Here is a 16,037-nt window from a genome sequence, read left to right as displayed (position 1 = left end):
GGGAGTGTCAATGCTTTTGAACAACTAATGTTGGAGGTAAACCAGATGGATACTACCATCAAGTTTACTCGTTCATCTAGTGAAAATGAGATACATTTTTTGGATGTGAATGTTCGTGTCAGTGAGGGCAGGGTTGTGACCAGTGTCCATTTTAAGGATGTTGAGCGCAATTCATTCCTCCTGGCAGGAAGTCATCATCCATCTTCACTAAAACGAGGATTACCATTGTCTCAGATGATGAGGGTGGCTAGGATCACGAGTGACGTATCTAGGACTCCACAGCAGCTGGATTTGTTAATTAACAAATTCAAAGCTCGAGGTTACGATCAGGAATTACTCCAGCAACAAAAGAGACAGGTCTTAGGGATGTCCAGGGCTCAATTGCTTGAATCATCAAGTCGTAGTGACTAAAATATAATCCCGTGGGTCAGTACCTTTACGGTACCAAGTCCAGTTATTAATCAGGCCACAAAGGCATTATGGCCGATTGTAAAATCAGACAAAGAATTGGGTTGCTTTAATGAATGTAGACCTATGGCTGCATTTAAATGGGGCCGTAATCTAAGGGATAGACTTGTGAAAACAGATATCTCTGGAAGAGGGATCCCTAGACCTCCTAATGTATCCTTCAAGAAACCTGGCTGCTATAGTTGCTATAATTGCGTCACCTGCAAATACATGTTTCCTTGCAAAAGTTTTAAGCACCCTCACAATGACAAGATGTTTGACATTCATCACGTGTTGACCTGTAAAAGCACAAACGTGGTGTACATAGTATACTGTCCCTGTGGTTTATACTACGTGCAGTGACGTAGTTTTAGAGAACGTATGGCCCTCCACAGGTCCAACATTGATCTATCATTGGCAGGGAGAAGTATTGATCAACCTGTAGCAAGGCACTTTAAAATGAAGGGACATTTGTTATCTCATTTACGTTATTTTATTATCGATCATGTCCCGGAATCCCCACGTGGGGGTGACCAGTGTAGAGTATTATTGTTGTCTGAAGCCAGGTGGATGTTCAGGTTAAATACTATGGCTCCACTTGGCTTAAATGAGAAGATCAACTGGAACAGTATCATGTAATTTTGCTTTACCACTGTGGTACTGCGTTTTTTCTTCTTTTTTCTATTTTCTTTTTTCTTTATCAAGCTATTTTCTATAGCTTTATGTAATTTATTTATTATGTATAGTGTAATGGCAGGCATGCTTTAATATTCTGGAGTATGTGTTTATACTATGTATATTTTCACTTAGGTATCTATAACATTATTTGTGCTGTGGGTATCTATGTTAAATATTTAGTTGTTAAATATTTAGATGTTATGTATTTATATATTTTGCTATTTTGTTACTACAGTGCCGCCCGCCTGCGTGTACAGGGAGCCTGCAGCAGTGTCTCCATGGTGACCACCGGGGCTGGAGCGCAAGCCGGCTGTTGCCATAGCAGCGGCCGGAAGTCACGGCCAGGAAGTGCGTCACCTTGTAAGGAATCAAACTGCAAGTGCGCCCAGGTGCGGGTGAGCGGCGCTGATGAGGGTGAGTTAAGAGGGGGTAAGTGACTTTTTGTGTTTGTTCTGTCTGGTGTCTGGAAGAAGGAGCAGCAGCTCCGAAACGTTACACGATTAAATGTACCAGCGTTTTTCATATATCTAACCCTGTGAGTGGCGTTTATGCCGCGTTTGGAGAGCTATATATATACATATATATATCATTAAAGATACAAGGTTACACCAGTCAACCAAGACTTTAACCCAAACAGTATATTTATTTTATACAGTAGAAATGTATTCTTTAACTTTCACAGTTTCAGAAAGGTAGACTCAGTACATTAACAAAATGATAAAACTCTACAGGCAGCTCCGGCACTGGTAGAATTCTTCAGTTTAAGTGACATTTATGCAGTAATTTTTTTCCCTTTTTTGCCACTTTTAAGACAACTTATCTGCTTAGAAAATCAGAGCTGGTTTGATTGCTTCCTTTATTCCTATTTTTGTTGAATTTCTAACATGCATTTTCCAGATTCAGGCAAATTCTTTTTTTTTTCCCTATAAGATGGAAATAGACTTGAGGCGTGATTTGGCTTGGTGTTGAAATTGCCAGTACTTTGTGTCAGTTTAAAGCTGCATAATGAAAAGAGATTGAAATGCAGTGCGTTCTGTGATAGCCACGTTAGACTGGCTATTGGGCTGCCCAGGTTTTCAGCTTCCATCACTTTACTCCAACAATAAATACATTGTCACTATTTGAATATTACATTATACTAGGTGATTCATCGTGCCCTATGGGTGCTCCTCACACCGTCGCAATGGGCAACATCCCCTTAACCCTTGCACGCCCTTGTGGCATGCAATATTTTTATTATATGGAGTTGTGGGGGGCCGTGGGTGAGGGATGGGCGGGTGCAGTGGTGTTGCGGGTGGGGGGAGGGGTGGGTGCAGGGGTGCTTCGGGTGGGAGAGGGGGGTACAGAGCCACTGCGGGTGGGGGAGGGGCATGTGTGGGGGTACGGCGGATGGGGGAGAGGGCCCGTAGGTACTGCGAGTGGGGGAGGGGCGGGTAATGCTTCTTCTGCTTCTCCTCCTGGGAGCAGCGATAATACAACAATTTTAATATGTAGGGAGGCAGCATTTAAATTGCATTAATAATCCATACTGTGATTACAGCAAATGTACCTGAAGGAATAATACTGTGAAACTTTAGAACAAATTTGCTATAATCACAGTTTGGATTAGTAATGTGTTGAAGTCCGTTCTCCCTGCATATTGCTATTACATATATGTAGCAGACTGCCCATTTGACTACATATATATATATATATATATATATATATATATATATATATATATATAAAATATATCACCTAGCAGAGACTTTACGTACTGTCCTCTCTTCGGCAGTGGCTCTCCCGGAGACTCGCACAGCAGCCAGTCACTATTGTTAGCGCCAGTGTCCCAATGCACCGCATTACAGGGAAGAAGATGCACTCAATAAACTACAGCTCCCAGCAGCCCTTAGCGCCAGCATGCTCCGGTGCTAAGGGCTGCTGGGTGCTGTAGTTTATTTAGTGCATCTACTTTCTGTAATGCAGCACGTTTGTACCCCGGCGCTAACAATAGTGACTGGCTGGCAGAACTGACTGACTCGCTGAATCAATTTAAAAGGTGAGAGTGCTGTGCAGTGTCAGTGAAATTGCACACCCACTGCACTGCACAGCACTGTCACCTTTAAAATTGGTTCAGCGTCCAGACATTACCTTCCGCGATCTCACCCACTCTATCCGTTACATAAGCCATCTTGGGGCTCTCAGGCCGGCAGGCCAGGTGCTGTGTTATGGAGTCAGGACCTCTGGGGATCTGGACGTGGCTGTGGTGGGGAGGCACTTCTGTGACACCACGCGCAGAGGAGGCTCCAAGGCTCAGAGAGTATGCGGCGCAGGGAGGGCTATGAAAGCCTTCCGCTGCGCCACTTTAAACACATCCATGCCGGTGGCCGCAGCTGTGCCTCGGCTAGGGAGTGGGGATTGTTGATGCCGGAGGGGGCAGGCGGACTGGCAGCAGGACATAGGACGCTGCAGTAAAAGGATTTTTTCCCTATCTACAGCACAGAGACTTGCTGCAGATGCAGTAGGCCTATTTTGGTGTGTGGGCCTTGGAGCTTCCGCTCCATCAGTCCCATTGTTAATCCGGATCTGGGAACATACAGCAGCCAGAGGGCAGAGCCTCCCATTGGATGTAAGTGTAACCTGTGTGGGAGGGCGTTTCTCGCCCAATCAGCTGTGGACTTGGTGTGATAGACCTGTCGCTGACCCAATGAGAGCTCCTAGCCATGGCCAGTGTTATATACACTGTCGCAGAGTCACAGATCTGGGCTATTATATAGGAGATTCATTGATACTTCTACAAAATGCAAATGCTTTTTTAAAGGAGTAGGTATCATACAATAAATGATATACTAAAGTTACTTATTTAGTTATTACTTAGTTTTACTAAGTTATTACAATAACTCTTCAAATTCATAATTGCAATTATTAAATAGTAACTGGTACAATTACTTCAATAAGGTTATTAAAAGTAGTTTTTTTTCTTCATTGCAAAACTCTCTTATACCCCTTTCACATCGCACAAATAACCCGGTACCGACAAGGCATATTGCCGTGTCGAACCGGGTCAGTGTGCGATGTGAAAACACACTGGCCGATTTAGCGGGTCGCCTGACCCGGTAAATCAACCCGGTAAAAAAGAAGGGTTTTACCCGGGTTGATTACCGGGTCAGGTGCGGTGTGAATGGGAGCCGTGTCGATGCGACACGGTTCCCTATTAACAAGATAGGGAGAGGCGGCGCTGGAGATGAGCTCATCCCCCGGCGCCGCCTCCACCCCCGCTCCTGCTGCTGCTGCTCCCTCCGCTGCTATGGCAACTGACCCGGTATATTGCCGGGTCGGAAAGCCAGCAGCGGAGTGCAAATGCCGGATCCCACCCGGTAAGTACACGTTTGTCTTACCGGGTAGGATCCGGCATTTGCAGTCTGAATGCAGCATTACAGTAAATGGGGTCTTACTATATAGTCAAAAAATCGTTTTACTTAATTCCTTTTTTGGTAGTGAAGGATCTTTGATAAACTTCCACTATAACAATCATGATATGAATGCACTAAATAGACACAATTTTTTAAATGATTTGCAGAAGAAATACAAAATAGTTAATATGTTAGTATGCTTATATTACATGTAAGGTATACTCAGGGCCGTTTCTAGCCAATTTGGCTCCCAGTGCGAGATTTAAAAATGCGCCCCCCCCCCATTCACATAAAAAAAATGCGCCCCCCCCCATAGATATAAAGAGGAAAAGCATGAAGGGTGTGTGGCCTCATTAAAATGGGCGTGGCTTTGTTAAGGTGGGCGTGTCCTCATCTGATCTCATCATCACAGCCACCACAGGATAAAAAAAAAAAGTCCTCATTTTACACATTACAGCAGGCACGCGACCCCATTTTACACAGCACGGCAGGCACGTGCCCCCATTTTACACATTGCGGCAGGCACGTGCCCCCATTTTACACAGTACAACAGGCTAGTGTCCCCATTTTACACAGCACGGCAGGCAAGTGTCCCCATTTTACACATTGCGGCAGGCACGTGTCCCCATTTTACACATTGCGGCAGGCACGTGTCCCCATTTTACACATTGCGGCAGGCACGTGTCCCCATTTTACACATTGCGGCAGGCACGTGTCCCCATTTTACACATTGCGGCAGGCACGTGTCCCCATTTTACACATTGCGGCAGGCACGTGTCCCCATTTTACACATTGCGGCAGGCAAGAGTCCCCATTTTACACATTGCGGCAGGCACGTGTCCCCATTTTACACATTGCAGCAGGAAAGTGTCCCCATTTTACACATTGCGGCAGGCACGTGTCCCCATTTTACACATTGCGGCAGGCACGTGTCCCCATTTTACACATTGCGGCAGGCAAGAGTCCCCATTTTACACATTGCGGCAGGAAAGTGTCCCTATTTTACACAGTACAGCAGGAAAGTGTCCCTATTTTACACAGTACGGCAGGAAAGTGTCCCTATTTTACACAGTAAGGCAGGAAAGTGTCCCTATTTTACACAGTAAGGCAGGAAAGTGTTCCTATTTTACACAGTACGGCAGGAAAGTGTCCCTATTTTTACACAGTACGGCAGGTAAGTGTCAAGTGGGGGGGGGAGGGAGAGGGAGGGGGGAGAGAGATGAACAACTTACATGTGAAGATCTCCTCGCTCCTCGCGCCGGCTGCCGGCACCTCCTCTTAACAGCTTGCTTGGCTCCCCCTCCTCCCTTTTGCCGAGTACTCTTGCTCAGGGGGCGGAGTTTTGCGGATTGACACTGTTGCTTCGTGACGTCATGACGCAACCGCGTCATACCGCGAAACTTCGCCCCCCGGGCAGGAGTACTCGGGAAAAGGGAGGAGGGGGGAATCTGAGACCCGTAAAGTGCCGCGGCGGGCGCCCCGTGCGGTTGCACGGCTCGCCCGCCGCAAGAAACGGCACTGGGTATACTGAATATTACAGTGTTAGAATCTAAAAATAAATTGACCCTCACTTTCTTTATAAAAAATATTTAAAGATTGTAGTTCCGCATTCATAAAGTGATTTTCACAGTTGTACAAATACATGAGTGTTAAAAATTTGGTAAATCTATAGAGATGTAAATTTGAGACGTCTTAATGTAAGAAAATATTAATCCATGGTTCTTGGCGTTACCCAAGGAACACACGTAGCAGATACGGTAAAAAGTGACAGGACCATTTTTCATTTTTTGGGGGGAAAACTCTGTTTATTGTTTTTCAAAAAAACACATTGAATAAACACAATGAAAAATATATTGGGTCATACATACTGTACATACAGATTTGTGTCTAATAGTAATAAAAAGGTAGATATAGACTATAAATGTAAGATTTGAACCGTAAATCAATCTTCACGATCAGTAAACAAGGACACTATGCATATGTATGATTGTCGTCTTGAATTCAACTATTAAACTACCCCATGTATTATATATATTATACATTAGGAACCCGCATACGATAAGAAGAGATAGAGTGTTATTGAGAGATACAAAGACAGTAAAGTAAAGAAAAAGAGGAATGGTAGAAGTAGGACAGATGAAGGGATAAAGCGGAGGTGAGAATGTTAAATGAGTAAGTGTACTGTAACTCCTGGGAATCCTGTTCTTATAAAAGAACGGACAACACATAATCCATAAATTAGTGGTTAGAGAGTATTGATAAAATATTCGTTCGTGTAACAATCCGTATATGAGTGCGGAAATTATTGTAAAATTAGTATCACATTAAGAAAGTTTGATGAGCATGGCTAGTCTAGGTAACCCATCTCGATGCCACAAAGTTATTTTAAGCTTCTTGTTCTGCCAAGCCAAAATATTTAAAGAAATTGTCTTTGCTGGAGGTGTGTAACGAGGTTATATATAGTCCCCACTTTTGGTAGAATTTGGAGAGGCTATTGGAATAAGAGGGGATACCAGTTTTCTTTCAAAATAGAGAATTTTATGAAATTTGCAGTTAACTTCTCGTATAGTGGGGGAGGATGGGGATGACCAATGTATTAGTATAACCTTTTTGGCAATCGTGCATACGATCATTAGAAAAGAAGTGATATAATTTTTATTTGGGCCTAACTGCCAGTTTTGGAAGTTTGAGAATAAACATGCCAAACTGGTTGCAGACGGAGAGATACAATGGAATTGATAAACTGGATAAGTTTGTTCCAGAACTTTTTAATTTTGTAGCAATCCCAAAAGCAATGCAGAAATTTGGCATTTAACATATGACATCTTGTGCATCTGCCAGATTCAGAATTTATCATATGTTTTCTCTGCGCTGGGGCTATGTAAGCTCTATATATAGTCCTACTGTAACATGGACTTCTTGCAGATAAGAAGAAAATAAAAAGCAAAGGGTGGAGTCATAGTTATGTAGAAGATTACCTATATTAGTGAGAGATGTTAAATCTTTAGACCAAAGTTGAAGAGTTTTTGTTCTTTGTGTGCCTGTGGAGACGTTAATCTGAATTTTGTGTAATTCTGCCAGGACCATTTTTGTAGCTTATTAAATTCTACACACTGGAGGTGCAATCCACATTTTGATATGATTGTCCGTTTGGGCGTTATCGTTCATGCATTTACTATTGTGTTAATAACCTCAGTATCATATACTGTAGTTCTACAAAACTCACAGCTCAAGCAAATAATAATTTGAGTGCTTTCTTTTTTATTTGTATGTGTGTTTGTATTGTACGTATTGTTGTACTATATATGTCTCTGTATTGTATGTTTAGCTGTGTACTTTTAAATAATATACAGATGTTTCCCCATACACTATTGCTACTGATGCGCAAAACATCCCTTCCCAGCGTGCTAGCTCTTGTGCGACTCAACGTATGCCATGTGTCTTTTGTGACCAAATACGCATTTTAATCACAATGCAGCTGCTGCTTTTCTCTCTACCAATTTCCATTGCACTTTGTATACAAACTCAGACTCAGTTGCACACAGATATACAAGTGTCATGATATACAGGTAAAATGGTATTGTCACATCCAATTGAGACTTAAATGCACATGCTTGTGAAAAAAGTGCAAAAAAGATGTTGCAACGCTATGCACGGCATGCTCGCGCCTGGCATTTTGCTCCGCATGGCGTCTTGAGACTAGGTGGTAAATGTACTAAGATGGGAGTTCTATTAAAGATGGGATGTTGCCCATAGCAACCAATCAGATTCTACTTCTCATTTATCTGGCACCTTCTAGAAGATAATACCTGGAATCTGATTGGTTGCTATGGGCAACATCCAATCTTAAATAGAACTCCCATTTTAGTAAGTTTACCCCTAGGTGTATAAGTACACATCTGTAGGTGTGTTTTAGAACAGGCATGACCTACATTTTAGCTGGTGTTTTACTTTAAGCTAGTTTTAGAGGTACAGTAGTAGCAAAATTAAATTTAGACAACTAGAAACATGAAAATGGTCTCTTGCTTCTAATTTATTCTGTGGGGTCTCATTATCAAGTAGATACTTTTTGTTGGACTGTGATAACTAGGCCCAGCAGACTGAAAGAGGATTTAGGAGATCCTGCAAACAGTTTTATCCACTTGGTAAATTTAGTCACATGTGTATTATCAGTGTGTCAACAAAGGGATTATGAGAACTTTTCAGCAAAAATACATTAAGAATTTTCTTCTTTCATTTAATGCTTGTAACAAGTGGAAAATGTATACAAGCAAGTAAGAGTTATTTCTTTCTAAATGACAGAGCAGCCCAAATTGTTCCTGCTATTAAGGTGTTTAATTATTTTTCTGTCATCAGGGATCAACTGTAGCTGCATTTGCGTATATACAAGCATGCAGGGATGGACTGGGGTCCGAATTCGGCCCTGGCATGTGCGTGCACATGCGCGTCGAAGGTGCATGCATTCACCTGCCAGGGGCTCGCGTGCCATGTACGGGGGTACATGGGCACTAAAGTCGGGGGCGTGCCACGAGTCGGGGAGGGTGGGGGCAGGCGTGGACTCATGGCTCATCACCTTTGCCATGGATATGGGCGGGGGGGCACAATAACACATAGGTGCATGCTGCCAGTCATGGGGGCGTGGATTTGTGACATGCCTCTATTTTTATGGAGACTGGAGGGAAGGCGGGGTAGCGGCAAGAGCAGAGAGCTGGAGGCTGCGCAGCCCATCTGCCCTTCTGGCATTTGTCAGAAGTGCCAGATGGGCAGTCCGGCCCTGCAAGCATGCACATAATGTTTGTACTGTATATCAGAACAGAGTACTGTGTTCAGTTTATGTTAGAAAATTTGCGCATACTGAGTTGATATTGATAAGATAAATGAGGAAATCTAAAATTCCTGGGTGCCATCACCTTATCTGCCTGCCAAATATACATTCTCAACTGTTGGGTACAAATGATCAAAGATGGGACAGACCTTCTGCAAATTGAATTTTGCAACAGAAAAGTTTATTGCAACCAACATAGTTTTGCTTTCTATTTCGCTGAATAGTGTTGTATCGTAATTCCACATTTTTCATTCTGCGGTAATCTGAACACTTACAGCTGGTACAATGTGTCAATGTGATGTGGTTGGATAAAAGGTCAACTTATACTGGAGAAGCGTGCAAAATTAGATGCCAGATCATGCAAATATTCTGCCAAATAATTTAGAAAATTTGAAATACTCTTAATTCGTTATGGCAGCCACAGGAAGACATTCTGGTGTCTGTCTTCCTGAGAGCTCCAAAGATATCAACTGTTCCAAAAAGTCTCCTTTCAAATTATGACTAACCGGAAGGCCAGAGTAGCTGTCCAGCTTGTGAGTCAGTATTGTGTAGTCATCCTCCTAACTGGGTTGGGTAAGCGTTACTGCCACTGGGGATTCTGGTGGTCAGCATACCGACTGAAGGGACCCCCGACAATGTGACTGGGGGGTCTCCTGACCATCGGTCACATAACTACATCCCTCCTAACTGCATCAATCGACAATCACTCGCAAGAAATCACAGTTCCTGTCAAATGAGATCACAGCAGCAAACAATAGGCCAGCTCAACTTTTCCGCACAGTGGAGATGCTTTGCAAGCCAGCATGCCTGCAGACTGATGAGACCCTTTCCCAAGCAAGATGCAACGAGTTTGCAAACTTCTTTGCAGATAAAATATCCACCATCCGGGCTGGAATATCCACAGTGCCATCAAAGGAGAGCCAAACTACAAAGCCTGCCAATATAAGCTACCTGCCTTCATGGACCAGCTTTGACCCAGTGGATGTAAAGGACACTGCAGAAATTGCTCGGATTTTGCGTCCCACCACCTGTGGCCTGGACCCAGCCTCAACCAAGCTTCTAATAGGTTGTACGGATATAATCGGTCCTGTCTTTGCAAAAATTGTTCAATGCTCTTTGCAGACAGGCATTTTTCCTGGACCCCTAAAGGAAGCAATTGTTAGACCACTTCTTAAAAAACCTAATTTAGATCCCGACTGCATGTCCAACTACAGACCGGTATCAAACCTTCCTTTCCTAGGAAAGGTTATTGAGAAAGTGGTTGCAAATCAACTGGAAACTCGCCTGACAACCCATGATATTTATGATCCATTTCAATCAGGATTCAGGAGAAGACATAGCACTGAAACAGCCCTGGTGTGTGTGTTAAATGATCTTCTGATGGCAAAAGACAGAGGTGACTGTTCAATATTAATCCTTCTGGATCTCTCGGCAGCATTTGATACCGTGGACCACGGGCTTCTGATTGAGCGACTGATACACTTCTGTGGTCTGGATGGCACAGTTCTAAACTGGTTCAAATCATTTCTCACAGGCAGGTCACAGAGAGTATCATCTGGATTATACTCATCACCACCAGTGCCATTGCCATGTGGTGTCCCACAAGGTTCTATACTATCCCCCATGCTTTTTGCAGTATACATGCTCCCATTGGGCGAAATAATCAGGCGCCATGGCCTGGTCTACCACTGCTATGCAGATGATACACAACTGTACTTGTCCTTTGCTCCGGGCACTGATAACCCAGTAGCAACCCTGAATGGCTGTCTAGCTGAACTACAGGAGTGGATGAGCGCCAGTTGGCTGCGACTGAACCCGGATAAAACAGAGGTCCTTATAATACGACCGCAACATCAAAGGACAAGACTGCAGCATAGCCAACCAACTGGACTTACACTCGGGGATTCAGAATTACAGACCAGTGATCATGTGCGGAATCTTGGCGTTGTCCTGGATGATGGCTTGACACTTAAACATCAGATATCAGCCACAATCAAATCCTCATTCTTTCACCTCAGGAACATAGCCAGAATCAAGCACCTAATTCCCTCAGATGATATGCCAAAAGTCATACATGCATTTGTATCATCTCGATTAGACTACTGTAATGCCCTCTACCTTGGTCTACCAGCAAAAGAATTGCAACGCTTACAGCTGGTGCAAAACACAGCTGCCAGGCTGTTAACCAACCAGCCCCGTTCCAGCCACATAACACCCATCCTCTACTCCCTTCACTGGCTGCCTGTAAGATGGCGAATCCTCTTCAAGATTGGCTTACTGAGTTTCAAAGCATTACATGACCAAGGCCCAAGGTACCTGAAACAGCTTCTGATCCCATACTGCCCCACTCGATTACTGCGATCTGTAGATGAAGGACTTTTAGCAGTACCTAGAATCTACCGTAATTCATCTGGGGGTCGAGCTTTTAGTCATGCGGCTCCGACTCTATGGAACTCACTTCCCAGCACAGTGCGAGAGGCCCCAACTATAGAATCCTTCAAAAGTAGACTCAAGACTTTCCTGTTTACTCAAGCATTTCCATAGTGTCTCTTTTAGTATCTTCATGCTTCTGTATTTTATGAAAAATGTACTTCATTATTTTTCTGTACTATATTATGCTGTGTATCTGTTAAGCGCCTTGAGTCCTATTGGAGAAAGAGCGCTATATAAATAAAATTATTATTATTATTATTATTATTAATTAGTTACTGTTTGGTTTTCTTAAAAGGCCATTGTTCTGTAATCTGTATTATCTGACGGAACCAAAATTAACACAAAGGGACCATTTGAGGGCTGGAGGCAGCTCATCTGCCATTGCTCCCATCTTGTGTGCACAGAAATAAATATGTATTTTCACTTAAAGTATATCCTAGTTTTTCTGGAGCACTTGGTTTCATAGTCATCACCACTGTCAGGAATGGCTAAGGGTGCAAGATATCTATCTGTAATTAGGAACACTCTGCATATATGGATTGTAAGCTCAACTGGGGCATGTGAATCGCCAAATATTATCTGTAAGCGCTGAAGAATATGTGTGCGCTATATAAATAACTGGTAGTAATAATAATATATACACCTTCCAATTGTTTTTCTTTTTTATTATGCTTCATGACTCTCACCTTTTCTTGATCCTCATTCTCCTACCGGCCCTTTTCCCCTCTGACAAACAACAACACAAAGCCATTTATACTGTATCACCACGTAATGAGCAGGTACCATTTGGGAGCATCTCTTCAGGCCCCGCACCTTATTACACAGCCCTAGTCCCAGAGCCCATTGCGGTCTTACTGCACTAACTCCCCACAGTTGCTCCGCACACAGCAAAGAGTGCTGCTAACTCACAACACTACAAGGCAGAGTTTATGTGGCCCACTATTGGTGGGACTGGATCCCCATGAACAACTATGGATTTCTATTATCATTCAATATATTCTTCAAGTGAATTTACATTTCTGTATTCTCCAACATTAGGCCTCAGAGGAAAGATTTTTTTGTTTTCATAGTTTGTTTGAAATTTTAGACTCTTCAAAATTGGGGGCCAAAGGCAGTTGCCTCGGATGCGTAGGTCTATAGTCTTGCCTGTCTGCTTTGCTAATCTTCTGTACTGCAAATGGTTTTTAAAGTGATATACACAGTACTGTGTTGGTGCAGGAACACAGATTAAACAATACCAAAATTCTTACTTTTTTATTGGGGAAGTAGACATACGGTGTATTCAATAACTGTCGGAAGCTACCGTCTTGTTGAAAAGATGGCAGTTTCCGACAGGTTTAGGTCAGAAGGGGTTCCGACCTATTCAATGCCGGCTGATTTTTTCCGACAAGTCGGGAATTCCCGACTTGTCGGAAAACACATTGATTGACAGATTAGCTGTGGATCCGCAAGTTCCGTGGCCAAATCCAACAGGTTTTGGCCCCTGTTCCGACAATGTCAATCCTACTTTTTTGATATTTTGACTGTCAACATGCACAATGAATGAATTATGATGATCATGTCAAAATTTTTGTATGGTGAAATGTTACATGTAGACATTAAAATTCATATTGATATGTTGAAAGTCTGATGTTGACATTCTGAATGTTAACATTCTCTCCGGATACTGTGACTACAGTGGTCCATGTCCAGAATTTCAAGAAAAGAAATTAGCAGAAACAGAACCTTGCAAGTTCATAACTGTTCTGATCTGATCCAGCTAACTAGGAAGTTACATCTGCAAAAATTATTGATACAGCTGTTCTTTTTAAACTTTTCTTTATTGAAGCAATAGATCACAACAGATGTAATTGTATTTGAATGAAACATTAGATGTAGTGAAGTACATCAGAGGTTCCAACATATGCTATCAAAGATTACAGACACATGTGAGGATGACCAATATATCGTACAATAAAGAATATATGAAACAGGAAGGACCAGGAGTCATGGCAATCAGACTAAATTTGTCAGGTGGAGATGAGATGATCTTGGAGAAAAACTCTAGTTTCGCACCATGTAGTATTATGGAAACAATGGGCAATGGCATCTTTAGTGGGTCTAGTCAAAACATCAATAAAACTTTCTCATGTTGCGAAAATCTTTTCAATATGAGATTCTTTTTGAAGAGAGTCCTCCAACCAATCCTTGTGGCAAATGAAAAACAATTTATCTTTAAACATGCCTAAGCTACAGTAGGTATTGAACTTTGTATCCACATATGTAAGATTGATTTTCAGGCGGCCGAGGATATTGGCAATAGTAATTTCTTGACCTCCCTGCGGGCACAAGTATTAGTGGGTAATAAGCCAAAAATTGCCCAGAGGATACAACTGTTCTTGATCAGTTTGTGCGTAGACTTGTCCAAGGACAGTATCAAAGGATGGGTCAAGGAAGCACTTAAACTTTTGACTCCAAATTAAAATATGGGGGTTTCATCTTGTGTCCAAAGAGTTTAAATATATAATTCCCTTTGCAGGACATCAGATTCCTGTGACCAAAGTCCAGGAGCTCCAGTAACTTTATGGGCATGGGTAAGCAGTTCAGTGCAACAACAGATTTTGTAAACAGTAACACTACAGCTACAGTAAATTATCGCCCTAACAATATTACATTTATAAATAGTCCATACCTTATTGTTAATTAACTGGAGTCGACTAATACCTAAATGTGAGATAATTTGTTATCATCCATAATCCATTAATCTATTACAGTATGTAAATAATAATTTCCAATGCAATATATATATATATATATATATATATATACACATACACAGAGAGGCGGCACTCACGGCTGGTAGTTTCAAGGACAAAAAACGCCACACAAGGGGCTTGTTTCAACGTTTCAATTCAACAGAATTTTCGTCAGGATACATACACATCATGAAAAAACTTACCTTATATCCCCTCACCAAATGTGTTCAGGTGTGTTCGCCACCGGGACCCGGCTCCCCGGCCGCGTCACTCACAGATGTCGTCATCGCGCTAAACGGCGCACGCCAGCATCACCATCACCATAGAAACCCGGGGTGTGTATACAACAAAAGGGGAGGGGAGTGCAGCAGCTACAAACATAAAAACAATCAAGAGCATGTATAATATATATACAATGAATTAAATACGTTTAATATCCCATTATTCGAATTGATTAAAGTTAAAAGCACCAAGAACAAATAATACATGATTAGTCACAATCGTTAAGAGACCGTGGACTAGTTAAAGCAAGATAACGGTATCATCTCATTTAAACCTCTAGGATGCACCGTATCCAAACGGTGTATCCAACGAGATTCACAACGTAGCAGGGCCGATCCACGATCCCCGCCTCGCAAACGAGGCGGGATGTGATCGATCATGCGGTACTTTAGACTGACCAAATTGTGGCGTGCCTCTAAAAAGTGGCGTGCCACTGGTTGGTCGCTAGTGCCATTATTAAGAGCCAGTCGTATCGCTGACCTGTGGGCCGTCATACGCTCTTTAAACTTGCGGGTCGTTTTGCCCACATACGCAAGGCCACAAGCCCCTTGTGTGGCGTTTTTTGTCCTTGAAACTACCAGCCGTGAGTGCCGCCTCTCTGTGTATGTGTGTTTACTTAGTGTCGTGGAGGGCACCGGGCCCATTGAAATGCTTGTACGAGTGCCGGTCCATTTTTTCATTCTTCATTCTATATATATATATATATATATATATATATATATACAGGTTGAGTACCCCTTATCCAAAATGCTTGGGACCAGAGGTATTTTGGATATCGGATTTTTCCGTATTTTGGAATAATTGCATACCATAATGAGACATCATGGTGATGGGACCTAAATCTAAGCACAGAATGCATTTATGTTACATATACACCTTATACACATAGCCTGAAGGTAATTTTAGCCAATATTTTTTATAACTTTGTGCATTAAACAAAGTGTGTCTACATTCACACAATTCATTTATGTTTCATATACACCTTATACACACAGCCTGGAGGTCATTTAATACAACATTTTTAATAACTTTGTGTATTAAACATAATTGTGTACATTGAGCCATCAAAAAACAAAGGTTTCACTAGCTCACTCTCACTCAAAAAAGTCCGTATTTTGGAATATTCCGTATTTTGGAATATTTGGATATGGGATACTCAACCTGTATATATATATATATATATATATATATATATCACAAGTAAATGAAGGTACAGTAAATTAAAAGAACATCATCACATAATCT

The 16,037-nt window shown here is 42.2% G+C and overlaps 1 protein-coding gene across 1 annotated transcript in view; it reads left to right on the top strand.

Moving 5' to 3' along the window:
- LUZP2 (leucine zipper protein 2) overlaps window positions 1-16,037 on the top strand; it is a 1,124,237-nt gene that overhangs the window by 85,107 nt on the left and 1,023,093 nt on the right. The gene's annotated exons all lie outside the window — the stretch shown is intronic.

This window comes from Pseudophryne corroboree, chromosome 11, assembly GCF_028390025.1.
Source record: "Pseudophryne corroboree isolate aPseCor3 chromosome 11, aPseCor3.hap2, whole genome shotgun sequence".
Lineage (NCBI taxonomy): Eukaryota > Metazoa > Chordata > Amphibia > Anura > Myobatrachidae > Pseudophryne > Pseudophryne corroboree.
This window is presented reverse-complemented; position numbering and strand designations above follow the sequence as displayed.